The following is a 27,087-nucleotide window of genomic DNA, read 5'->3' as shown; positions in this document are numbered from 1 at the left end:
TTGTATATATTCATTTGTTTATAATACATATTCACAGAGGTATAAATAATTTTATATTATATACAATATAAATTATTTTATTACATTGCATTTTGTATAAACAAGATTCAGGAGTAAAGAAGAAAAAGGTCAAGTAGGCCAGCCGCAAATTAGATGACTAAGATCTCTCTAGAAAATTTCTCTCAAAATCTTGTCCAGACAGATTGAACACTTGTAGTGGCAAGCAGTCCAATACTTCCCGATGGCGATTCATTACGGATTTGAACAAACTAAATTTCATCTCAGCATATAAAGTCCTCTTCAGTCATCGTATTCTCTCTATGGAGAGACTAGGAACTATGGAACTATGTTTCTAGCTTTACTCGGAGTCTTCAGAAGCATTTTTTTTCTTTTCTTTTCTACATGGTAGTCCTCCAAATTTAGCAGACTCAAGTATTATCTTCGAGACTACCAAGAACAGAAGCCAATGGTACTTTTACTTAATTAGATTTATTAAAAACCTATTACATGCAAGGTGATGGCATAGTTACTCTCTGCAAAATAAAAGATTTTAAAAACATGGTATTCCCCTTAAAACAAGTATTTCCCTGAAGGAATTAATAATCTATTAGAGATATAACGGACATCTACGCAAATGATGTAATCACCCTCTTGAGCATGAGAAGAAAGTGTGTGATATATGTCTAAAAGGGTCAGTGGAGCCAAACTAGATACTGTGGTTACTTCTATAGAACTAAAATTTTGCATCTTTGAAGAACACTTTAAAATTTTTAAAAGCAGCATCTTTAAGTGTTTGACTCATTTCTGCCCCTTCTTAAATGTTACTGATGAAGTACAGGCATGCTTGCTCAGTACAGAACTCGATTCTGTTTTATGACTAATTAGATGGAGGTCAATTGAGATGGAGCTAGATTAGATGAAAGTGTCATAAAAGTGGTACCAAAAAGGGATGTCTGAAGGTTCCACATTTTCTTCTGCTTCATAAATTTCTCTTTATTTACCCATTTCATCCAACTCTAAGTAAATATCTTGCAGAGAGCTTGTAACAAGAGAGATAAGTCAAAAACAAAATGAAACACTAATCTCTACCCTTTTGAAAATGTGAAACATTCCCCAGAGCTTTACACAATGACTGGTACAAATATGAATATCTGTTGAATAAAAGGAAAAATAAATCCTTTTGCTTTTTAAGGTCAACATACTTCTACAAATGTTTATTGGAAGATGTCACTCACTGGTGTATTTTCACACTAGAATACAATTTCAAATTTTTTTATACTTAAAACTGTTCAAAATGTTGATACATTAAATATTGCTTGAATCAGTATCATAAATAAATTTAAGTAATAATATAAAGGAAAAGAAGAATAACCAAAATAAAAAGAACTAAACAAAAATATATATAGTGGCTTATTTTTTTCTGAGTGGGGAAAATCCAATTTTCACTCATGCTCAACTCAATTCTCCATTCATGAGGTACAGAATTTATGAAAATTAGCTGGTACACTGATTGATCATGTCATAATTCTTATGACATGCAGATATATCCAAAAAGTGATGGGCAGGGTTCATCTGACTTGTGCCAATATTTACCTGTTTCTCCAAGGGGTAGAGAGAGGGCCAAAGGCATGCGTATCACATAATAAAATGTGACTGGTGGAGACTTAGCATTATCTTGGCTGTGACTTCCCATTTCCCCAAGCAAGTCATAATATAATCAACAGGTTATTTCTTTCCTTAGAGACTTCTAAAACATTTCAGCCAAACACATCTTATTTGTCTAGAATGACACATAATGACATCTTCTAAAACTTCTAGAAAGAAAATCGTCTCTGATATTGCAAGTTGCTGGAAATTTTATTTGATAAAAAGATCATATTCTAAACTGTTCCTAAGCAAAAGAACGCTTCTGAAAAGAACAGTAAAAACAGGAAAAAAACACTTTTAGAAATAAGCTTTTATTGATAAATCATTTTTATTTACACTGGTTAAGAGAAATCAATTCAAATCAGTTTCAAGATCCTTTGGCCAAATGCTACTCAATATTTTTACTCTCATAAATATATGTCTTTTTTGCTCTTATTACTAAACTTCACAGTAATTTACTGTTTCTCATTTTATCTTTTTGAGAATAGTACCTTGAGAGCCACATAAAATGAACATTCCAACCTGCTTCATATTTTCTGCAGAGTTGAGGAAAAGGTAATAAGAGGTATTTATATGAATGTAATTTTCTTTGCATTTGGATAGCTTATTTATCTTTTTCTGTTATTTCTGTATCTACATATTAAATACAAAAATATAGCCTTTTAAAGGGACTCTTTACCGTGGGTATTGAATTCATACTGTGCAGCTGCACCTGCTTTGAAGTGAAAGACAAAGTAAAAATGCACATAGGCATACAGTCAAGCCTCGGTTATGATGGGCTGATTAATCAGCAAATTTTTGCATACTGTATTCCTATTTAGTAAGTCTGTGACACACTGTGGAATTTGAGGTCTGTCATTCCCTATCTAAAGCTGCCTCTGAACATACTAAATTTGTCTATTCCAAGATACACTGATGACGAGATTCAATGTTATTTTATGTTCAAGCAAGCAAGAAAATTGCTGCCAATTAATTATAAAATATTTCTTGATTTCAGAGATATAAAAACATGAGAGAAAAGATTACATCTTTGACTTATTTTTAAGGGGTACACATGGAGTTTATTATAAAGGTGAACTCACATCACAGGAGTTTTTTTATACAGATGATTTCATGGCCCAGGTACTAAACGTAGTAACCAATCGTTATTTTTTTTTAATCCTCTCTCTCTTCCCACCCTCCACCCTCAAGTAGGCCCCTGTGTCTGTTGTTACCTTGTGTCCATGAGTTCTCATCATTTAACTCCCACTTATAAGTGAAAACATGCGTTATTTGGGTTTCTATTCCTGTGTTAGCTTGCTAAGGATAATGGCCTTCATCTCCGTCCTAGTTCCTACAAAAGACATGATATCACTCTTTTTATGGCTGCATAGTATTCCATGGTGTATATGCACCAGATTTTCTTTATCCAATCTGTAATTGATGGACACTTAGATTTATTCTATGTCTTTGCTATTGTGAATACTGCTGCAGTGAACATATGCATGCATGTGTCTTTATGGTAGAATAATTTATATTCCTTTGGGTATATACCCAGTAATGGAATTGCTGCATGAATGGTAGTTCTGTTTTTAGGTCTTTGAGGAATCGTCACACTGCTTTACACAATGGCTAAACTAATTTATATTCCTACTAACAGTGTGTAAGTGTTCTCTTTTCTCTGCAACCTGGCCAGCATCTGTTTTTTTACTGTTTATTAATAATAATAGCCATTCTGACTGGTGTGAGATGGTATCTCACTGTGGTTTTGATTTGCACTTCTCTAATGATCAATGATAGTGACCTTTTTTTCATATGCTTGTTGGCCACATGTATGTCTTCTTTTGAAAAGTATCTGTTCATGCCCTTGCCCACTTTTTAATGGGGCTGTTTTTTGCTTCAAATTTTTTTAAGTTCCTTATAGATGCTGGATATTATATCTTTGTCAGATATATAGTTTGCAAATGTTTTCTCCCATTCTGTAGGCTGTTTACTCTGTTGATAAGAGCTTCTGCACAGCAAAAGAAACTAAGTTTAATTAGACACCATTTTTCAATTTTTTGCTTTTGTCACAATTGCTTTTGGCATCTTTGTCATGAAATATATATTTGTCTATTCCTACATCCAGAATGGTATTGCCTGGGTTATCTTCCAAGGTTTTTATAGCTTTAAGTTTTACATTTAAGTCATTAATCCATCTTGAGTTGATTTTTGTATATGGTATAAGGAGGGGGTCCAGTTTCAATCTTCTGGATATGGCTAGCCAGTTATCTCAGCACTGTTTATTGAATAACTGGGGAGTCTTTTCACCATTGCTTGTTTTTGTCAGCTTTGTCTGAAGATCAGATGGTTTTAGGTATATAGCCTTATTTCTGAGCTCTCTATTCTGTTTCATTGGTTTATGTGCCTGTTTTTGTACCAGTACCATGCTGTTTTGATTACTGTAGCTCTGTTGTATAGCTTGAAGTCAGTTAACATGATGCCTCCAGCTTTGTACTTTTGCTTAGGATTGTCTTGGCTATTTGGACTCTTTTTTGGTTCCATATGAATTTTAAAATCATTTTTTATACTTCTGTGAAAAACATCATTGTTAGTTTGATAGGAATAGCATTGAATCTGTAAATTGCTTTGGGTAGTATCACCATTTTAATAATATTGATTCTTCCCATACCTTAGCATGGAATGTTTTCCCATTTGTCTGTGTCATCTCTGATTTCTTTGAGCAGTGTTTTGTAGTTCTCATTGTAGAGATCTTTCATGTCACTAGTTAGCTGTATTCCTAGGTATTTCATTATTTTTGTGGCAACTGTGACTCGGATTACATTCCTGATTTGGCTCTCAGCTGGGTTGTTGGTGTATAGGAAGACTAATGATTTTTGTACATTGATTTTGTATCCTGAAACTTTGCTGAAGTTATCACATGAAGGAGCTTTGGGGCCAAAACTATAGGGTTTTCTAGATATAGAATCATGTTGTCTCCAACAGGATAATTTGACTTCCTCTCTTCCTATTTGGATGTCCTTTATTTGTTTCTCTTGCCTGATTACTCTGGCTGGGACTTGAATTTATGAAGTATGGTAAATGTCCTTTTCAGCCCAAGAAACTTCAGTGATGATAATAACCATGATTTTTAAAATATCATATTCCAGGCTACAGGACAACATGTAGACATTGTAAAAATTACGGCAATGCAAAAGATACCTTCTCTCTTCTTCCTGACTCTGTCATTAATTTTTAATGTTTTGGGAGTGTGACTACTAATGATATCTAAAATGGCAATTACATACCACACTTTGTGTTCTTGACTCAGTTCCCTTATTTTCTGCCTCACTGGAGTTACCTTAATCAAGTAGGTAGGAAAGTAAAAACTGGTCACTGTCACAGCCTAAGGACCCAAGCATAATAATAGATTTTACCTTACGCCTAGATATTATATATATAATATTTTGTAGGTTTGCTTTAGAGTACAAGTTACTGTGCTTTCATGGGTGAAAGGGGACCTCAGAATAATTATTCAATAGAAACAGTAACACAAAAGGCCAAATGTTATTTATTGTTTTCAGAGAGTAAATTTTTAGACAGATATAAACATTAATATCTTTCAAGTGACATGACAATAAATGAATAAAAAGGTAAACTGGCAATCTTCAATATATTTCATATTGACAGAATTTTTCATCAACTTTACACAGGATCCTGCATAAATGACTAAGCTAGACGATGAGGCTAAGATTGATAGCATTAGGGCCAACAGGAAAAGGAAAAAATATGTAAAACCTGTTTACTGGAGGCCGTGTTTCTGAGAAGGAATGTCTTGAAAATTCAGTTTGGCAAATTATCTGAAAATGTGTATTAGAGAGAGACACTATGGCCTAAATAGTCAAAGAAGCATGGATGTATATGAAGAATATCATGTCATTAATCATATAATTTTAGAGTTGAAAGGAAAATCTAAACTCAAGTGACACAAAACTTTTATTGTGAAGAGGAGGAACTTGAACTCATGGAAGTGTTATCACCCATTGTCGTACATCAGGTAGCAGCATAATCAGAGTTAAAACCACTCACTCTGAGTTAAGATCTCCTTGTCTTCCAATCAAAAGCATCACCGTAATATGATTTATATCATATTATGCATACATGCATACATATATATATATATACACACATAAGTATATAGAAATGGTTATTATATCATTAGAGTACATTCAGGGGCTCACTTCTTGAGACAGGGTGTCACTTTGTTGGCCAGGCTAGAGTGCACTAGCATAATCATAGCTCACTGCAGCCTCAAAAGCTTGAGCTCAAGCAATCCTCTCACCTCGGTCTCCCAAGTAGTTAGGACTACAGGCATGTCCCACCATGTCTGGCTAATTTTTTTTTAATTTTCAATATTCACAGTTACAGTTCCATTGCTCAGTCATTTATTATCTAGTCTGAGGTCATGAGAATGTTCTGTATGCTATTTTTTCCCATAGAGAAAATCATCTGAAAAAACCTCAAAACTCACATTTTCAGGAATGTAAGAAAGTATCAAACTACAGTATGAACAATCTTAGAGAAGTCATAGGATGGTTGATTCAGCATAAAGGATAGAGACTATCAATTACTAGTCTTTAAATTTTACAGTTGAAGAAGCTGTGGCTTAGTGGTTAAAGGGTTTGTTCAAGGTAGATCAATTAGTTCACAGCAGATCAATGCCAGTGACCTACATTTGCCTAATTACAAACATACTCTGCAAATATGTGTGAGATACACTTCCTCACAGACAAATGCCAAGTAGCTTAAACCATTTTACACCCTGTTTCCATGTCTAGGCACACACCTAGCCTTCATCTTTGGCTCTGCTGAACACTGAGACTCACAAGCTCACTATAGTCTATACTTGGCATCAGATCCATTCTGAGAACAGAAAGCAGAACAGCCTCTTAGCGGGGCAGCATTAGGTATTCCTCTTCAATGAGAAAACGTTCAACAGTCAATATGTTAATTCATAAATAATTCTCCTTGACCCTCCAGAAGATAAACCAGTGTCCACATTTGACAGGCGTGGGAGTCACCCTGGATTACAAGTCTCACATCATACAAGAGCCAATAATTCCTGTAACAGTACCATGGCTGAGCTTCCAGTTTTGCAAGACATAACCCTCAGGGAAGCCCAAAGCTACTCTCTCCCCATAAACCATTTAAAGTTCTCTCAGTGCTGATAATCAAAATAGTGTGGTACTGGTGTAAAGATGGACATAGAAGTCAATGAGTAGAATTGAGAGTCCAGAAATAAAACTTACTTTTATGATCCATTATTTTTTAACAAAGGTGCCAGGCTATTTAATGGGAAAAAAAATAGTTTTTTTCAACAAATGGTGCTGAGACAACTGGATATCCATATGTATATAACAAAGGAAGGAGGCTGGAACTCTACCTTACGCTTTGTAAAAATTTAATTGTAAATCGATCAATTAACTAAATTTAAGGGCTATAACTATAGCAAAACTTGCAAGAAAACATAGGATCAAATTTGTGACCTTGGATTAGACAACGACTCTTAGAAATAACACCAAAAATAAAAACTAAAAAAAAATAAACTAGACTTTATAAAAAATTAAAAACTATTGTGCTTCAAAGGACACTATCAAGAAAGTGAAATAAATCCACAGAACTGCTGAAAATGGTTATGGCTATAATAAAAAAGATAATAACAAGTATTGTTAAGAAAGATGGAAAAATTGGAACCGTCATACATTACATAATGAGAATATAAAATTGTGCATCCTCTTTGGAAAGTGTGACAGTTCCCCAGGAAGTTAAATATAGAGTTACTATATGACACAGCATTTCTACTCATAAAGACAGAAAAACACATTAAACACTTGTAAATGATGTTCATAGTAGCATTATAACAGGCAAAAAATAGAAACAACCTAAATGACAATTAAATGATAAACAGATAAATAAAATGTGGTATATCCATTCAATGGAATGTAATTCAACAGTAAGAAAGAATGAAGTACTGATAAATGTTTTAACATGGATGAGCCTTAAAAACATTGTGCTGAGTGGAAGAAGTCAGTCACGAAACAACAAATTTTATTATTCTGTTCATATAAATTGTGCAGAATAGGCAAGCTCATACAGACAGGAAATAAATTAGTAGTTGCCTATGGCTGAGGGGGAAGGGTTAGGAGCAATATGAGTGGTAACTGTTAATGGGTACATTGTTTCATTTGGGGGTGATGAAAATATTGTAAAATTGATTATGGTGATAATTGCACAACTATGTAAATATACTAAAAACAATTTGATTGTACACTGTATGGGATATGAATAGCTTCTTAATAAGGCAGTTAGCGAAAAAGTTTTTAATAACAAGGAAGTGAAACGTCTCCACTAATAACCAAGCAGATTTCAAGATCACTTTTAGATATGGGGTAATGAACTGTACCGAAAGTACCTTGGTGATGAATTTTTCAATGTGGTTTGATGTATTTATAGTTAGAATATTTTTGTCAGAGGTATTCAAACCAGAGTGACTCCATCTTAACTAGGGGCTAGGTAAAATGAGGCTGAGACCTACTGGGCTGCATCTCCATGAGGTTAGGCATTCTTAGTCACAGGATAAGATAAGAGGTTTGTACAAGATACAGGTCACAAAGACCTTGCTGACAGAAAACGATGGAGTAAAGAAGCTGGCCAACACCCACCAAACCGAAGATGGCAATGAAAATGACTTCTGGTCGTCCTCACTGTTTATTATATGCTAATTATAATGCATTAGCATGCTAAAATACACTCCCATCAGCACCATGACAGTTTACAAATGCCATGGCAACATCCAAAAGTTACCCTATATGGTCTAAAAGGGGGAGGATCCCTCAGTTCCAGGAATTGCCTGCCTCTTTCCCAGAAAACTCATGAATAATCCACCCTTTATTTAGCATATAATCAAGAAACAACTATAGGTATACTCAGTCAAGCAGCTCATGCCGCTGCTCTGCCTATGGGGTAGCCACTCTTTAATCCTTTACTTTCCTAATAAACTGGTGTTCACTTTACTCTATGGACTCTCCTCGAATACTTTCTTGTGTGAGGTCTAGGAACTCTCTCTAGGGTTCTGGATCAGGGCCCATTTCTGATAACATTTTACCCTGTCAAATCCATTTTTTTTTCCCACTGCTAAGCAAGGTATCTTCCAAGAGGAAACAATTACTGTGGAACTCTATTTGAATGATGGACAAAAATAAAACTACTGACATATTATCAGCTCTTTTCAGTTACAGGAGAGGAATGGTGGTTGAAGACACTCGCCCACAGTGACTCTAACTGTGTTTTTACAAGGGTGTTTACATAGTTTCAGAAAACTGAAAGTTCTAGTAGGTATCATGATGGCCATTGAGCTGCAATGGGGGAGAGAACTCCAGTGGAAAAGATCTGAAAGCTTGCTCCTCCAAGGTCTACCCACAGACTGAGGGGCCTAAGACAGTAAAAGCAAACCAATGAAAATTAAAATGTATAAATCCAAGCTGGAAATCTGCAGACACATACACAATGTCTACGGTGTATACATAAAGATATAATTAACAAATGGTTAATGCACATTTGAAGAAAACGCTCTGGTTTGCTAGAAATCAAAGAAATATTAATTCCCAGAATTAATTAATTCACTCAGAATTAATTCATTCAATAAATCATATGGAGAAAGACATTTGGTACTTGTCCCAAAGGGAGGTACTTGGATCAAACATTTAGAAGGGAAAGATTTGGAGTAGAATTGGAAGAGTAAGATTGGCAGTATTAGCTTTAAAATTAGTGATAACTTTGGCATTGTGAAAATAAAAATACTCATATGGAACACTTAAAATATCATAAGGAAACAATGTAAATGTGTAGGATATTATTTAGGGACTGAGTTTTCCTTTTCTACTAAATCCCCATTTTTTTAATGATTTTTTTTCTACTTTACCTGTTAGCATTACAAATAAGCTAAAATTTAAAAAAAAAGTGTAAAAGCTATATACTCTGTACTCAATGTTAAAAATTAGAAACACAAAAAGCTAAATAGGTCTTTCTCAAGGGACCCATGAAGACATTTTCCCTTCACTGAGTTGCTCTATATCTGGGTTAATTGTTTCTTTATTACTAACATTTAAGAGGAACCAGAACAAAAGAAGTATATTACTTCTCTGAAACACTAGTACTTGAATTTGAAGATGTATTTAACCATATGAATGAAAACACAAAAGCACACATCCAGGAAAATAGGAAGGATCAAGAAAAACCTGACGGTAATTTTTTTTAGTATTACACTGTAAGAAAATAATAAGACATATTTTTTAAAGATAAGAGATTCTTTAGAATTGAAAGGAGAAGCCTCTATAGAAAGATTTTGCTAAGAGCAAAATAAAATGATGCTATGGCAATGCAAATAGAAATATTCAAGTTATACATTCCATTACAACCTCTATCTCAATTTGTATACACACTGAATATAAGTAAACTTAGAATCTACCCATAATAAAGTACTATAAAATAAAAAATTTAAGGAGAAATGTTAAATATTTAAGGAAGTTTCCATGTAGTTATAAATGCATATGCTCATATATGCAAACCTGACTTTATTTTTTATTTTTTTATTTTTTTTGAGATGGAGTCTCGCTCTGTCGCCCAGACTGGAGTGCAGTGGCGTGATCTTGGCTCACTGCAAGCTCTGCCTCCCGGGTTCATGACATTCTCCTGACTCAGCCTCCCGAGTAGCTGGGACTACAGGTGCCTGCCACCAGGCCCAACTAGTTTTTTTTTTGTTGTTGTTTGTTTTTTTGTATTTTTAGTAGAGACGGGGTTTCACCGTGTTAGCAAGGATGGTCTCGATCTCCTGACCTTGTGATCCACCTGCCTCGGCCTCCCAAAGTGCTGGGATTACAGGCATGAGCCACCGCGCCCAGCCTATTTTAAATATAGCACAGATAACACCATTTGAAAAATAAGTTTTTATGGCTCTTATTTATTTTTATAGGCAAAAAAATAATATTGAATAACAATTCAACTACATTGTAATCATTTTAAATTAACGATACAATACTTGTCCAAATAAAATTTTCAAGTTTGATTTAATAATTTATACCTCATTAGCTAACTAATTTGAAACAAGATGGTTAAATACTTGTTAATGATAGCTAATGAAATATTGCTAAAAAGTCATACTTTACACTTACTAATTTTAATAATGGAATTTGGAAAAAAAATTCATAATTTAAAAGTGAATCATTTTCATACCCTACTAGGAACTATGTTCATAATACACTGAAAATAAATGATTTTGTCTGTAAAGAGAAGTACTTAAATTCTAAATATTTTCATACATAGCATTTACTACCAAATTCAGTTGAAATTTTTTTCCATAATGTTAGCCTTTAGAGTTAAAATTGCTCAATTTTCACTTTCCAACAAAATAGGGATCAATCATGGTGACAGGAGGAAAGAAAGTGCCCATGGTTCCAAGACTTGTTAGAATTAATCGTTAAGGAAACACCGTTTTGAAAAGAAAAGACAGAATAATGCAAGCCATTTCCTTGATTTTATGTTAACCAAATTTAAACAATTAATCTAAGTAGTTAAAATACTTATGCAATATTGCTCATTATTATCTGCATACACATTTTCAAAAAACCTACCCCACCAAAACATCCAATGATGCTTATAGCCGGTATTTCCTTGGAAACCCAAACACCTCCCTTAGCTGGTTTTGCAGAAAAAAAAAAAAAAAAAAAAATCAGCTGGGCACGGTGGCTCACGCTTATAATCCCAGCAATTTGGGAGGCCAAGGCAGGCAGATCACGAGGTCAAGAGATGGAGACCATCCTGGCTAACACGGTGAAACCCCGTCTCTACTAAAAATACAAAAAATTAGCCGGGCGTGGTGGCAGGTGCCTGTAGTCCCAGCTACTCGGGATGCTGAGGTAGGAGAATAGCCTGAACCCAGGAGGCAGAGCTTGCAGTGAGCCAAGATTGTGCCACTACACTCCAGCCTGGGTGACAGAGTGAGACTCCGTCTCAAAAAAATAAAAAAAAAATTAAAATTAAAATTAAAATCATGGTCGTTTCTAACTTACTTTCAAGAGTTTTCAATATTTTTCTTATTCTTGTAAGTTAATTTTTTAGAAATGAGTTAAAGCTAATAGACACTCTATACATGATGCCCCAGGGAAACAGAAAGGTCTACAGTACTGATGCAATGTTTAAATCAAGTGCCACTATGTAATGAATGTATAAAGTGAAAAATCTAATTCTAAAATTCACACATAATGTCAGTCACATTACAATAAGACAAGATGTATTTTAGAGACTTCACTTCAGACTCAATAGTTTTCTCAATACTTTAAAAAAAGACAAAATCACAAATAAATTTTCAAAAACCCTTTAAGATGATATTTTTATGAGAGCAAATAAAAATGCTTTTTTAAAAATAGCTACTGCATGTTATACTTTGAATTGCTGGCAGCTGTGATTCTCCATCTCTGTAACATTTAGGTAAAGAGCTGCTTCAAGGATTAGAGTAAGGATTGTTGACATAATACTATGCGGGAGAAGCTAACATGAGCTTCTCTGTCTATAAGATTTCCATTAACTGGAAAATAACTAGCAAGATGGACAGAAGGTCTTGTGTAGAGCTAAGCTGTCCACAGAATACTGACTCTTACCTTCGTTATTTAGGCTTTTGATGAGATCTTGCCAAGAATACAAGTTAACACTCTTAAAAAGAAAACACTTCTAGTGCTTTCCCTCTGGATAGATTTAGGTGAATAAAATAAATGAAACCAAAATATATCTTTTTGCTTCCATTTTGTTGCATTAACACACAGGAAAAACTATTTATGAGGTTAAGGTGTGAGAAGTCCTCTTCCAAAAACACAGTAATAACAAAAGGATGGGACTGTTTCACAAATTCCTCATATCAACCATAAAAATGATTTAACATATATTTTGACATAAATAGGTAAATATTTATTGTGCACACCATATGAGCTTCAAAATCAAACATCTATACCAGGAAATGTGAAAATCATTCCCAGGGATTAAATTCCTGATGGGTTCTGTTTATTTCTTGGTGGCAGAGATCAAAGATATTATTCACTGTTGTTCAGTGAACAAAGACAGCTACTAAATAATCATCAGGCAGCCTGGCTGCCTTTCAACACATTTCTCAGAACAGTCACAGATACCAAGTCAGATATATTACTGGTCTGGTTCCAGTGATTTGCTACTACCCTGGTGACTTCAGTAAGGAATGAGAGGCGTGGGAGAGGATGTATTGGAAACAGCCACAACCTGGTACTAATACAGTCATGAACAGAATAACAACGTATCTGTCAATAACAGGCCACATAATATGATAGTGGTAGCATAAGGTTATAATATTGTATTTGAGTTGTACCTTTTCTATGTTAAGAAATGTTTAGATACACAATTACTTACCTTTGTGTTCAAATTGTCTAAGTATTCAGTACAGTAACATGTTTGTAGGAGTAACAGGCTCTATCATATAGCTTAGATTTGTAGTAGGCTATACTATCTAGGTTTGTGTAAGTATACTCTGATGTTTCCACAACAAAAAATTGTCTAAGAATGCATTTAGAACATATGCCTGTTGTTAAGTGATGCATGACTATATGGAAATTTCATATCGCTGGTGTTTGTCTCAGTAATGTGTCAACCAGAAGGAGTATCTTTGGTAGTCCCATAACTTCAAATAGTTAAATATTGCCTCATACTTGAAACAAAAAATAGTAGAGTTTCTTCTGACTTCATCCTTATTTAATTCATACAAAGAGTTCAGGTTCTAGAACAGGCAAAGCTCCAGACGGTGGGGATAAAATGGAGATTATTTTGTGCAGATAAAGAGAGATAATTAATCAGTAAATAAGTAAAATAAGAAAGATTTTAGAGAGCATAAGTTCCACACTGACAACTGTAATAGGGTGAAGTGATTGAGAGTGACTGTTCCTACTTTCGTTAGGTCAGCAAAGGCATTTCTGAGAAAGTATCACTTAATTAAGATTTCTGAGAAAGTATCACTTAATTAAGGGAGAAGCCCACATAGAGGTGATCTGAAGTAAGAACATTTCATGCAGAGAAACATCTACTAACTACATAAAGATGCTAATGTAGGAGCTGGCCTGAGATGGAAGTGGGAAAGGGAATGACGTGGGGTAAAAAGCTAGGCAGTTAGGACATGAAGGATTTTGTAGACCAGGTTAAAATATTCAGATCTTTGCCTTAGGATTATAGGAAGTCAATGGAGTAAAATTACTTGGTCTACCTTTTCAAAGATTACTGTATCTGTAGAGGAAGAAGGGTGATTTAATTGTATGGTGACAAAAGAAAAAAGACATGACAGGAAATAATTGCAACAGTCTAGGTGAGAAGAAATAAGGGTTGAGATAAGGTAGTGATAATAAAGAAATAGAAAAGTGGCCAGATTTGGGGGATGGGAGGTACAGGAGACAAGATCCACTGATGATTAGATACGAAGTTTATAAAAGCATTTATAAATTTGACTTTAGTCGTCGGGTCATAATGGAACCAGTTAATCAGTGAGGGCTCAGCAGGTTTGTTTGTTGTTTATTCTGGGAGGTCTGATGGAAAAAATCAAAAGGTCTGTTTATGTTAAGTTTGACATTCATATTAGATACATACTCCCATGGGTATGTCAAGTAAGCTGTTTGAGGGGAAAAAAGCCTCATGTTCAAGAGATAAGTTAGAATTAAATATAAAAACATATTGAGGGTCATTTGCATATAGTTAGCATTTTAAAGACATTAGATTGGATGATTTAATCCAAAAGAAACTATGAAGCTAGGACTGACACTAACATTTGGGGGTACAGAAATGATGAGAAAAGGAAACTGAGAGGGAGGAAACCAGGATGATTTTATGTGGCTCAGTACAAAAGAAGACAGTTTTCCAGAAGGAGCAAGTAGTCAACTGTGCCAAATTCTCTGGAGGGATCAAGTATGGGAAGAACAGAGACACGGCCATTCAATTTGGCAATGCAATAGCCATGTGACCGCAGGGTACAAAAACAAGAAAGAAAGAAAAAAAAAAAAGGAAGGAAAGAAGGAAGGAAAACCAGCCTATGTCAGGGAAGCCCTGATGAACTAATTTGAAAAGAGAATATGAGGTAAATAATTGCAATAAAAAGTATGAATAATTCCTTCTAGATTTTGATGTGTGTTTGCATGTAGCAAGGAGAGTAGAAAAACAAAGTAATATCCAAAAGAGAAAAGAGAGTTAAAAGAACGTATTTTTGCATGGGTTTAAAGTTAGAAAACAGCAGAACATACTTATAGGCACATACAAAAAATTGATATTGAAGGAGGAGATAATTTCAAAAGAAAATGCATGAATAAGTTAAGAGTAAACGAAATCCAGAGTCCAAGTGGAAAGGCTGGACGTGATATGAGAACAGGTAAACTTGTCAATTCCAGTACAACTGACAGGCAGGCCAAGAATGTAGATTTAGGCTGGACATATTGGCTCACACCTGTAATCCCAGTTCTACTGGGAGGCTGAAGCAGGAGGATCACTTGAGGCCAAGAGTTGAGACCAGCCTGGGCAACACAGTGAGACTTTGTCTCTACAAAAAATTTTAAAAATTACCCGGGTGTGGTGGCATGCACTTGTAGTCCTAGATACTTAGGAAGCTGAGGTGGGAGGATTTATTGAACACAGGATTTCAAGGCTGTAGTAAGTAAGCTATGATCACACACACTGAACTCCAGCCTGGGCAACAGAGGGAGATTCCATCTCTAAAAAAAAGGTGGGAAGAGGAGAATGGAGATTTGAATCCAGAGGAGCTGGTAGATTTGCAGATGAAAAAATGAGGGAAATGGGGTGTCATATTTCTTTTCCTCAATGAAGTAAAAAGAAGACAAAACTGTTGTGAGAGGGAGGTTTGAAGAGAGAGAAGAAGGTGTGAAAATCAGTTTAGAGAATAAGAAATGGAAATGGAATAGGATGTTTGGTGCTTGGAGAGGCTGAATCTCCTTTGAGAATTGTTGTGGCCATGAATTTAAAATGAGATTGGTCAAAAATATTTAGCTTTTTGCATGCAGGCATTGAGATGGTTTGTTATAATCAAGCCTGTAAACCACAACTTAAAGAATAATTTTAGGAGAGGAAAAGTGATTTTTAATTAAACTATATATGGTTTTTTTCTTCCTTGTGCTGACCACTTTTTTAATGACAAGGAATGTGCAGTGCCATATCAATAATTCTTACTAAGTACTCTTGTTTTAAAAATACTAGATATTTTCAGAAAATACAACATCTAAAATGTACAATCAACTTTTCCTATCAGATAACTTGAATCTCAAATAAATTCTATAATTCTCAAAATAATGTGTTATGTTTTTAGAAGTCTGATCTTTTAACAAAATAGATAAAATCCCAGGGAGACGAACAGTTGAGAACAATACTCTTCAGTAGAACTTTCTGCAATGATAGAAACGTCTTTCCGTGCTGTTCAATATGAAGCTGCTAGGCACATTTGGCTGTTAGTACTTGAAATCTGGCTGCTGTGACTGATGAACCAAATTTTCTATTTTGTTTAATTATAATGAACTTAACTTTAAGTAGCCACAGGTGGCTAATGGCTACGGTACTGAACAGCTTAGCTATAGAATCACCTATCCATCTCTTATTCATCACTAGGTATTTTCTTAGTTATTTGTAAAGCAAATAATCAAATGTCTAAATATCTGCAAAATAGACGTCCTTTGGTTCTTTTTTTTTTTGTGAGACAGAGTCTCACTCTGTCACCAGGCTGGAGTGCAATAGCGCGATCTTGGCTCACTGCAACCTCCGACTCCCTGGTTCAAGCAATTCTCCTGCCTCAGCCTCCCGAGTAGCTGGGATTACAGACACGCAACACCACGCCCAGCTAAATTTTGTATTTTTAGTAGAGACAGGGTTTCACCCTGTTGGCCAGGATGGTCTCGAACTCCTGACCTTGTGATCCGCCCGCCTCAGCCTCCCAAAGTGCTTTACAGGCGTGAGCCACCACGCCTGGCCCCTTTGGTTCTTAAGTTTAACTTAGTAGTTCTAAAACTTTAGTATGCTTCGTAATTACTATACAGGGTTGTGTATACAAAATCCGTAAGTATTGAAATGGGCAATTCACAAAATGTTTAAAGGTCATTTTAACTCCTGGCAGTATTCACATAGTAAATTATAAATTCACCTTAAAGCCTGATTCTCCACTCTCTCACCCACCACAACAGTAAAAGTTGATATGTGCTAAGAACTGACTTCAAGAATTAATATTGAAATATTTGGCAAAAAGATGAATCAGGTAGGTAGTATGGTCATGTATTACGAATGATTTAGTCCTTCAAACTAAAATACATACTTAATTTTATGCAATTGTCTTTTCATTAGGGAATTTAAAATATTCATTTAAAAGTATTAATTTGCTTTATCTTTGGCATTGAAATTAATATTTAAACACTAATGCTTCCTTCCAGCTATTAAGTCACATGGAAATTTTAAAACTCCATAACACTTAAAATGCGATAAAAATTCTAGCATCAGGTGGACTCCTAAGTTATATTTCTATATTTATGTGAACATTACAAGTATATTTTTGTTTCTTCTTTACATGGATTGTGTTAAGTTTTTCAATGATGTAGATAACAGAATGAAAAAAAAATTCCTCTCAACAGGTGGTATATGAAAAGTCAGAACGGCAGGTGTAAACTGTGGCAACACTCGTTATGATAAAGAAAAGTCCAACTAATTTCAATATAAAAGTAATGAGAGAATGACATGGCCTGTAAAAAAATGTCATGTGCCTTTGCTTCTTCCAATTTAAAAAGTAATGTACTTTCCTCAGTTGAATATTTCAATAGTATAAATGAAGTTTACTTTGCCACTTATATTTTCATTTCTTCAGTGAAAATCCACGTATTTCCATCATGTACCTACTCCCCCGCCAGAGGATGTTTCACGGGAGAGCCACATAAATCTTTCATTTTCAAATTTAGAAGATCACTTTTCTTTTCCAGGATTCATGTTTGGGCATGTATTCTTTGAAACTTTTCTAGAAAAGTTTCCTGTGTGGGCAAAGAACCAAAAAATTGTGTTTTTGTAGTGAAGATCCTCCGGGTACTTCTGAGAAAATTTCATGAGACCCACAATTCCCTATGCCATTCAGCATCTGTAGATGGAATAAAACTGATTCAATGTACTTCTATTCACATATTCTCTTATCAAATGTGTTCATCGTATTATGATGACTGATACTCAAATTATTTTTAAGTGGTACTGAATTGTTTTTTTATGGATACTCATTAATGGGTATTAAAGTTTAAGCTATTATTGCATGTAATCTTTTAAAAATTATTACTAAAATGTTCCTTATATTTAACAAAAAATTGGCAAACCAGATGATAAACCACAGATTCCTTCTTAAATGTTGGCATAGCAAATGGGATTAATGTTATCATGTAGTCTAACTCCATTTTACTAGAATTTTAAAGCAAACAGTATTTTTTAAATTATCGTTTGTTTGTTTGTTTTCCATTAGAGTCCTTGGCATTCATCAACACTTTCAGATGTCCCTATCAAGGTAAGTTTCATCAAAGGCTGTTTGTTTTTTAGTGAGGGAACTACAAATTGAAATCTTGTATATATGAGCCACTGAAAGAAGATACCGTGTGTAGCTACAGATCTAACCCCCAAATCCATAATAGGAACAGTGCCATGTGAGATTTAAGTTTCAAATATTAAAAGTTTTATTTTTAATACTTCATTTAAAAATAAACTCTTATTACATGCTTTGAAGATGACAAAAACCAATATTTTTGAAAGTAACTTTGATGAAGCAGGAGTACTTCCAGTATTTTAATATTAATATATCATTATAGAATTATAATTCAAGCATGTTTTAAGCTTTTTCCTCACATCTTATTATGAAAAATTTTCCAACATAAAGAAAAGTTGGAAGCATTTTACAGTGAACACCCACATACCCACCATCTAGGTTCAATAATAAATTGTATTATATTTGCTTTATTACATACACACCCATCTATTCATCCTTTTATCCAAATATCGCTCCATTTTATTTCAGTGTAAGTTGCAGACATCAGTACTCTTCACCCTTAAAACACTTCAGCAGGCATATCATTCACTAGAGTTCAACATTCATGATCTCTTAATGCAAACTTCATATATAAAGAAATGTACAGGCCAGGCACGATAGCTCACACCTGTAATTCCAGCACTTTGGGAGGCTGAGGTGGGGGGATTACCTGAGGTTGGGAGGTCGAGACCAGCCTGACCAACATGGAGAAACCCTGTCTCTACCAAAATTACAAAATTATCTGGGTGTGGTGGTGCATGCCTGTAATCCCAGCTACTCGGGAGGCTAAGGCAAGAGAATCGCTTGAACCTGGGAGGCAGAGGTTGCGGTGAGCCGAGATCGCACCAGTGCACTCCAGCCTCGGCAACAAGAGTGAAACTCCATCTCAAAAAAAAAAAAAAAAAAAAAGTGTACAAATCTTAGATGTACCATTCCATGAGCTTTGACAATCAAATGTGATTATTATTCATTGGCATTTGACTGGCATATATATTGAAATAAAAGTTGAAAATAAAGAATATTATATTTTTAATCTGTTACTTTTACTGTTGGAGTAATCCAAATGTTTCCACAGAAAGTAAAAGTAAATTTACTCCCAAGTATTTAACAGATTTATAGGTCACATTTACCATGGAATACTTAACAAATATAAAATAACCACAAGAATTACTCTCAGTGTTTAATTATAACTTACATTTTTCAAATGTCATGAATTTAAATTTCAGTGAAACACTGGAATAAACTTTCCAAGTACTGATTTCAGGGTTAATCCACAATGTAGTCTCCTTATATAAGTAGTAGATAATGTCAATTTTGTCATTCAAGAAAAGATTTTAATTCTTTGATATTTGTCTTCTTTGTGTTTCCAGCTCTTAAGAACTGATTCACTTGACAGTGTTACTGAAATTTTAGGGTGCAAAGGGCCAAGATGGTTTGAAACACTCAATTTCTAGCCAAACTACTTATTTTTTAAAATGTCAAAGAAGTATAAAAAGATGACCCTGTTCTGAAATGAATCAAGAGAGAATTTAAACCTGTCAAAAACCATAGGATTTTGATATTGAAAATAGTGACAACTATTTTTAATTTCAGCAACCAAAGACTTTATGTGAGTCCTTGCTTTTACTTTCAGCACTGCCAACAGTATTTGATATGTGCCGATGATGGAACCTTGAAGTGGAAATTCTATAGGAAAGGCTTATTTTGTTTCCTTTTAAGAAGGAATGCATACAAGAATTTCACATTGCAGGACTACATTGCCCAACAATCACTCACTTTGTTCCAGTTGGAGACTTATGACCAATTTGCTGATAAAATTTGGCATTAGCCTTTTGAAATGTATAAATTACATTATTGCTTTGGATTCTTGCATATTCTAGCAGGGTAGAATGAAACTTGACCACCTGATTTCAAACTACTTGTACAAGAAACTGAGGTAGTTTCTTGATTTCAAACTACAGTACAAGAAACTGATGGACATGTAAATTTCTCAACAGGTGAGAGCCACCACACCCAGCCCAACTCCTTGATTTTTCTTAGTCACTGACCATTATATTAAAACTAAGGCAAGTTTTCCTCACAGAACATCAATTCACAAGATCATAAAATAAAATCTCAAAAGTACAAGGGCTGTTCACTCCAAATCAAGCGTCTTACTTTGGGAAAACTGTTAACATGTGTTAGTTGTGCCCACTTTGATACGTTGGTTAGTGGCTAAAATGCCTACAGGTTCCTCACAAATCAGTTATCTCTTTCCAGCAGTGCCATGGGTGTTCCTTTATTTTTTGGCTTTATAAGGTCAACAAAAAGCATTAAATGGAAAGAAGTAAACCCACAGTGTGAATCCAAACATGCTGCTGGCAGAATACTTTGCCAGAGTAGGCAGGATAATGCTTTCTTGACTTGAAATCCTCACTTCCTCCTTCCCCCAACCTGCTTCTTTGTAGTTTGAATCCAGTGTAGGCTATTCGTAAGGCAGACGGTCTCTTTCAGCTAGCTGCCCACAGCAAGGTGGTCTTTACTGATAGATTTGGGGAGCGGGGAGAAGAGGGAGGGTAAACAGGGAAAGAAAGAGAAAATGTGGCTTCCACCAGAAGGGTATGTAACACCCAGTAATTTGAAACATTTTTGAGTTTAACTTTGCAATAGCATGGAATTAAAATGCCTCCACACAGAGTATTTAGAGATGCTTGTCCTAACAATCACCCTTTAACTTTCTTTTCCATTTTAACATTTTGAAAATCGGGTTGCATCTTAAAATTAATGTGCCATCTAATATAATGGCTATTTCCTTCAAAACTATGAATTAAATAGTAATACAATCAAATTAAAGAACTATGAGTATTCACATTTAGTCTTTATAATTACCATTTGTCCCAACTCCACAGACTTTAGAAACTACAGTTCCACTCCTGTTTTTTTTTTTTTACTCATTTTTCTAGATGAATCCACAGAAGCTTTATTTGTGTAAGAAGGAAGCTTTCTGCTCTTCTCTTCACATTCTAATCTCAATCCCACCCTCAAGTAGGGCACCTTGCTCTCCCTCCTCCTGCATCTTCTTACCTGACCCAATAAAAAGGTAGTATCCTATTTTTCAATGGTCCTAATTATACATGCAAGGAGCTAAAATGTATTACTGGGCTGGGTTAGCTTCTCTCAATGTAAGAACCAGGTCAGGGGATTTCTGTTTCTCAAAGAGGCACAGGTAGTGCCTCCGTGTGCATGACAATTGCCTATTCTTTGTTCGTTTTTTTATCATCAGCCACTCCTGGCCCACTTGTCTTCAATTAACAGGCAGACAGCAGAAGGCCTTATTTTAGGTTCAGGCAGAGCAGTTTGCTCTTTATGCAGCTATTGTTGACAGAGAGTCTTGTATTCTAGTACATATCGGATGACTGCCAGACACTAATAAATCAAGTACTTCAGTCACCATTTAGCTATCAACTCTTTGTATACAACTTTTGAAGAAGGGTGAGTGAATCTTAGCCTGGAACCACGACACCCCAAAACTACAAAAGCTGCAAATCTACTAGGACTATTTTTTTTTTCCTGCTGCTGCTGCAAATGCTACCAAAAGAAGAAAAGATTTTACAGACATTTATAGCTCTAGGTGGGAAAAATAGTACTTTTCAGGCTGAATGATGTCTGAAAGACAATAGCGTTACTTCCTTATTAGGAACAACTCTGCTGCAAACACCCACATCATTGAAACTGTCATCATTGGGGCAACCGAGGAAGATTCAGAGCAGCAATATAGGTCAAATGACACATTCAAACCAACACTCAACTGAAAAGCAAAAAGCCAGTTTTACAGCTTAACAGAGTGCCATATTTTAATCTCATTTAAACAGGATTTAAAATATAGGTGTTGAGGAAGCTGTTGAGGTTTTCCAAGACAAGAGCTTATCACATAATGGTTTTGCGAAAAGGCTGATTCAGAATAAAATGACATAACTGTTACTGGATGCACAAAAGAAGGCAAAAGAATTATCTGACGTTGTACATTGTATCCCCCAGAAAGATCAGGCATGAGAAATGAACTTTGAGCTGTCTTCTCTTCACATTTTAAGACTGGATAATGAAATTTATTGCCTGCCAGTCCGGAGTACAATCAGACAAATTTAAATAATTATTCATGCAAATACATAAAGCTAACCTAGCAAAGATAACTACACTTAAACTTAGTATATTGTCTTGAATCTGAAATCTAACAGGCATTCTTGTCCTAGTATATTATATGGTCACATGGATTTTATACTTTATAAAAATAACTTGCATTGTAGACTTTTTAAGCACATTTGTCAGCTATTGCATTCATTTTTTATTTATATTATTTATGTATCTATCACTTATGGAATGCATATGTGTCAGTCACTGGTCTAACCATTTTTCATAGATGGCTTTATATAACCAACAACTTCATAAAGTAGATGTTATTATGTCTATTTCCAGATGAAAAACTGAGGTTCAGAAGGGATAAGTACCTTACTGAAGTGCAAATGACTGGTAAGTGGCAAAACTAGAATTCAAACACAAGTGTGACTCCAAAGCCCACGCTTTAAAAAAATTCCTCTATAGTTTTCAACTCTATTTTTGTTTCTGAATACATTTTAACAGTAACTATAATCCAGCATATATCATAAGCATCTTTTTGAGGAGATGATGTTAATTTTATGGGAGAAGAGAACATTTTCAGAGCTATGATAAATGTCTTTAATTGCACGTTAATAAACTACAACTACACAGAGCAATTGGCTGTCCCATGCTCATGCAAGGAGCAGAGTAGCATTAAGTGAACAGATCACAGTCAGATATATTATGCCTTATGAAATAAGTTAATAAGGGTTGAAACACTGTACGCTTGATGAAATAAATTTCCTAAGGGCAACAGACATTAACAGCTGTTCAAGTACTGTTCATGTCCCCGTAGGGAAGTATATCACTCCCGCAGTTATTGAACACATGTGGTGTTCCTGTAGTATCTTTCATCTCATTTACACCAAGAAAGAATAAATAAGTATTTTGGGGCTTCAACAAGAACAGCCTTTAGCCTCATAGACATTCTTGTCTCCCATTCACCACTTAGTGACAAGTTATTTTCCTAAAAATAAAAATTAGAAACAATGTTAATTTCCTGCTAAAAACCTTTCAGTAGCTTCTCATTGCACTCACAGGCTTCAAGAAGCTCAAACCTCCTACAAAGTTTTATATGACCTACAACCTATGTTCTCCAGCACTTTGCCAGACCAATCCCTCCTTCTAAGGTAGGCTTCCCTCTGCTGCGTTCCCAGCTCAGAGCTTTCAATCAGGCCTTTCTCTTTACCAGGAATGCTTCATCCTTAGTTTTCATATACCAAACACCTATTTAGCATCAAGTCTCACTTCTAAAGTTCAGATAAATTTCCTTGATCTATCCATAAGATTAACCACTTCTGTTTTCACTTGCATGACATCCTGTACTTTGCCTTCCCAGAGCCTATCTGAACTGCAGTTGGCAAAGGGATGTGATCAGTCCTCCAGCTTGTCGAAAGAGCTGCTCCAATAGAGAAGCAAACACTTTAATGTCCTAGCCCTGTAAAAGTATCTTGAAAAACTAATCTCGCATGGGGGCATTGGGCCTTTTAAATTGGAATTCTCAAAATGTTATTGGTGGCATCCGTTTCAGATAAAAATGCATTCATTTTATTACTTTTTCAATTTATTTGATTGGTTGGGTCACTGTCATTACTAAGAAAAAGAGTTTGTTCTTTCTGAGTAAATGCCTCTGGTCCTCTAATTTTTGTTTCAATATGATATTTCTGCGTGAGAACTGTTAGTAAAACATTTTTATGTCACCAGTGTTAAAAGGAGATGTTTAATATAATAAGATATAGTGACTAATAGTGTTTCTTGAAAGAAGGAAATTACTAATGGAAAAAGTGGCATTTGCCAGAAGTGACAGCTTGTCAAATTGACTGTCAATATGTTTAAAGAAAATATTCATATAAAAAGGAAATCATGAGGAACAACAACAGCAAAACAGGAATTACATTTTTGAAAGTTAAATTTTTACAGTGCCCTCAGGCAGATGGAGCTCAGCTTTCCCATTTAAAAAGTAACCTCATACATATAACATAAGTATACATTTAATTGGACATCATTAACAAACTCAGAAGAATCTAAGTGAAAAAAATACATCTTAAAAAATAGTAACTCAATTCTATACATGGATGGTGATGATGGCTGCACAACAATGTGAATGTACTTAATGCCACAGAACTGTACACTTAAAATGTTTAAAGCAGTAAATGTATGGTATACCACAATTTTAAAAAACACAGTAAGTCAATAATTATTTACTTTCACATATCCATCTAGAAACACATTTGCTGATATTTCCAACTCAGGTATCGTGTGTTTGAAATGTGGAGCCAGTGAGGGGTTGGAAGAACAGGTATTGCCTTAACCTTTCAAAAATCCACAGATAAGTTCAATTACACGCCCTATCTTCTCCCCTACTAAGAATCACTGAATCACTGTACTTGAACCATCAGCCCACAATCAATGCAGAGTTACTTAGTCTCAATAAATTTCATTTAGGCACTAGGTCTAGAATGAACTGAAAATTAAATCTTAATATACTGTTGGCTCAAAATGTCACAAATTGCGTATCATATCACAAAAGAATGATTTAATTTGATTTCAAGATAAGGCAAATGAAAATCTCCAGAATTATCATTTAGGCTGAAAAATATGTAAGAATGCAGGTAAATGAGTTGTACAATATTTTCCCTTGCTACAATATCATTAAAGAAAATTGGCTTATATGAAGCTTTTTTTAAGATATAGTAGAAACACTGCTTTTATATTATCTTTTCTGTATCAAGAAGCAAGACACATGTCACTAATAACCCATCTTCCCTCAGGCAATGAAGTCCCAGTTAAAATACATTCAAATGAGGTTATGTTTCAAAAGTGTAGTAGTATTCCATAGTGGAAAAAATAATTATATTTATCAGAAAGGATGCAAGGAAAAGGAGTTTCTTAATAGGAAAAACAAACCCCAAACTCTAATGCACAATTATACTCTGTGATTCAAAGTATAATGAAAACATGGTTGCTGAATCTGAAGACACAGTCATTACATTGGGAGCCATTTAGAAAAAAGTCATTCTAGATCTAAATTATAATAAAAGATTCCTAGAATAGAAATGTTAGTTTTAAAAAACAGAGCAGCACACAGATTAAAAATACAGTCATCTGCTTGTAATCCCAGCACTTTGGGAGGCCGAGGCGGGCGGATCACGAGGTCAGGAGATCGAGACCACGGTGAAACCCCGTCTCTACTAAAAAAAAAAAATACAAAAAATTAGCCAGGCGTGGTGGCGGGCGCCTGTAGTCCCAGCTACTCGGAGAGGCTGAGGCAGGAGAATGGCGTGAACCCGGGAGGCGGAGCTTGCAGTGAGCCAAGATTGCGCCACTGCACTCCAGCCTGGGTGACAGAGCGAGACTCCGTCTCAAAAAAAAAAAAAAAAAAAAAAATACAGTCATCTGGCTCTGGGTATCTGACAAGATTGATCTTAAAACTTCCTTACAAATGTGTGAAGCTCACCTAGGTAATGCATCATCTGTGCTTTACAGGCTTGGCATTCCAAGTTTGGTCCATCGACCAGCTGCACGGGCATCCTCTGATAATCTGGTGGATATGCAGAAAACTCACTCCCCACGTCAGGCCAACCAGATCACCATCCCCTTAACAATCTCTGCAGGTGCTTCCTACACAAATTAAAGTTTCAGACACACAATTCTAGCACAGCTCTAAAGAACACATGCAGAGCATCTATTCATAAACTGTTAGGGCTTGACAATACACAGCTATTCTGGGCTAGAGCGCTAGAGGTAGTCTCTACCTTTAGGCTTGGGGCACACTAGTTCTTGAATATGTTAAACCCAAATGAAGATGTGACCCTGGTTGATTCTGAGCTTGTAACCATTCCCTTTGAATGCATGTTCATAGATTGTTATTTACAACTTCCTGAATGATGACGTAAGCTGGGAGAATAAAAAGCCAGTGTCCCAGCAAGAATTGACCTAAGAATGGGGAGACAGTGTTTCTGGGAGTTATGTGCCCTCATTAGGGATGCTGGGGGCCAAGGTGTAGGCTACATTTGCTCCTACTCTCTGTGGTTATCCTAGGTTTTATATGCTTGACTGACTAAAATTAGAAACTTAAACCAATTTAACAGTGAATGTTAGTAGGGAAGAAATACAGTCTCTTCCACACCAACAATCAGCCCATCAAAATGCACTACATCCTCTTAAACTGTACTTAGTTTTAATGTTTTCATTCTACTTATAAGTAGCTGATTTCACTTAGTTCTTTATTAGCTATTTCAAATTAACAAGCATATATATATAGAGGGAGAGATCTAGATATAGATATATTCGTTTTTCCTTTTTCACTATTTAGAAGCTATGCTAGTGTTAACACTGCTACCCAAGTTGAAAAAAATGAGTATGTTGGCCAACAGATGTTTGGAATATATCAAGAGCATTTACAGGTGCTGTTGAATTGTAATTTATTCATCACCTATTGTCTCATTTAATTCTCAAAAACTGATAAAGTAGATCACCTTTTAATCTCATTTATAGATAATAAACAGAGCCTGAGAAGCATGGTGTAAAAAAATAACACGCTCTGGAAAACACTGTTGGGATCAAATCTCGCGTCAACTCTTTAATACCTGAGCTACCTAATCTATCAATAGAAACAATAATAATAATGTACTTCTAGTGTTTCTGGGAATAGTAAATAACCCATACATGTAAAGTATATGCAACAGTAC

At 35.1% G+C, this 27,087-nt stretch overlaps 1 protein-coding gene, 1 long non-coding RNA gene and 1 other non-coding gene across 3 annotated transcripts in view; 1 reads left to right on the top strand and 2 right to left on the bottom strand.

Moving 5' to 3' along the window:
* The window catches only part of IL1RAPL1 (interleukin 1 receptor accessory protein like 1), a 1,381,368-nt gene that overhangs the window by 1,015,056 nt on the left and 339,225 nt on the right, over positions 1-27,087 (bottom strand). The window lies entirely within an intron of this gene.
* Positions 7,612-25,683, top strand: LOC115833368. The gene is made up of 3 exons (XR_004028804.1): positions 7,612-7,937; positions 13,049-13,050; positions 25,672-25,683. It is a non-coding gene; the product is annotated as an uncharacterized LOC115833368 (long non-coding RNA).
* LOC115833442 lies at positions 18,198-18,267 on the bottom strand. The gene has a single exon (XR_004028873.1). It is a non-coding gene; the product is annotated as a small nucleolar RNA SNORD74 (small nucleolar RNA).

The sequence above is a fragment of the Nomascus leucogenys genome, chromosome X, assembly GCF_006542625.1.
Source record: "Nomascus leucogenys isolate Asia chromosome X, Asia_NLE_v1, whole genome shotgun sequence".
Classification (NCBI taxonomy): Eukaryota; Metazoa; Chordata; class Mammalia; order Primates; family Hylobatidae; genus Nomascus; species Nomascus leucogenys.
Note: the sequence above shows the minus strand (reverse complement) of the source record. Positions and strands in the feature narration are given on the sequence as shown.